Source organism: Rattus rattus, chromosome 5 (assembly GCF_011064425.1).
Source record: "Rattus rattus isolate New Zealand chromosome 5, Rrattus_CSIRO_v1, whole genome shotgun sequence".
Taxonomy (NCBI): Eukaryota; Metazoa; Chordata; class Mammalia; order Rodentia; family Muridae; genus Rattus; species Rattus rattus.
The window spans coordinates 25,586,133-25,587,538 of record NC_046158.1 but is presented as its reverse complement, the minus strand read 5'-3'; the positions used below and the strand labels follow the sequence as shown (position 1 = coordinate 25,587,538).

Sequence of the window (1,406 nt, the reverse complement as noted above, 5' to 3'; positions counted from 1 at the left end):
TCCTCTGAATCTGTAGTTATGTCTCCCTTTTCATTTCTGATTTTGTTAATTTGGACACACTCTCTGTGTCCTCTCGTTAGTCTGGCTAGGGGTTTATCTATCTTGTTGATTTTTTTTAAGAACCAACTTTTTGTTCTGTTGATTCTTCTATGGTCCTTTTTGTTTCTACTTGGTTGATTTCAGCTCTGAGTTTGATTATTTCCTGCCTTCTACCTCCTGGGTGTATTTGCTTCTTTTTGTTCTAGAGCTTTTAGGTGTGCTGTCAAGCTGCTGACATATGCTCTTTCCTGTTTTTTTCTGCAGGCACTCAGCGCTATGAGTTTTCCTCTTAGTACAGCTTTCATTGTGTCCCATAAGTTTGGGTATGTTGTACCTTCATTTTCATTAAATTCTAAAAAGTTTTTAATTTCTTTCTTTATTTCTTCCTTGACCAGGTTATCATTGAGTAGAGCATTGTTCAGTTTCCACGTATATGTGGGCATTCTTCCCTTATTGTTATTGAAGACCAGCTTTAGGCCGTGGTGGTCCGATAGCACGCATGGGATTATTTCTATCTTTCTGTATCTGTTGAGGCCTGTTTTTTGACCAATTATATGGTCAATTTTGGAGAAAGTACCATGAGGAGCTGAGAAGAAGGTATATCCTTTTGCTTTAGGGTAGAACGTTCTATAAATATAAAAATATGGAACGCTTCACGAATTTGCGTGTCATCCTTGTGCAGGGGCCATGCTAATCTTCTCTGTATCGTTCCAATTTTAGTATATGTGCTGCCGAAGCGAGCACTACCTTTGTGTTTAAATTTAGACTTTTTTTAATATCAAAAAATGCAGTGTCCAAATAACTATAAAAGTGGTTTTAATTATAACTCTATGGTAACCTCAATACCAATTGATATTTTATTATAATGATATACACTAAGTAATGCACTTAGTCACTTGATTCAGTAAGTAAAAGGAATATATTTACTGAAGTGTTTAGCCAGGAGCTACCTTCTGCTTACAACTAGAACATTGTTATTGTTTCTCATGGACTTACAAGCAGAAATACATATGCTGTAAACATGTCATTTAGATTCATTCATTACGTAGAAAATACATATAACAGAGTGCAGCAAAATTTATGACAATAGTGAAAAATTATTGAGTGAGATAACTGCTTCTTTATCAAAAAGAAAAGAAAAATGACAGAAACAACCACAACATTCATACTCTTCCTAATTTTATATATTCTTTTCATGGTTTACTTAATAATGTAAAATTTAGTTGCTATAAGAATTAACAAAGTAGAATACTTTCACTATCCACATATAACCTCAGAAGTAAAAGTTCAACTTATTTCTGAAGATGTAAACCACAGATTGATTTACAATCTCTGAATGCTAAAACTTAAAATCTTCCTTATGAAAA

The 1,406-nt window shown here is 33.6% G+C and overlaps 1 non-coding gene across 1 annotated transcript; it reads right to left on the bottom strand.

The window, feature by feature from the left end:
- Window positions 1–676: 676 nt before the first annotated feature.
- On the bottom strand, window positions 677–783 carry LOC116902655. Its single transcript, XR_004388218.1, has one exon. It is a non-coding gene; the product is annotated as a U6 spliceosomal RNA (small nuclear RNA).
- Between the last annotated feature and the right edge of the window lie 623 nt (window positions 784–1,406).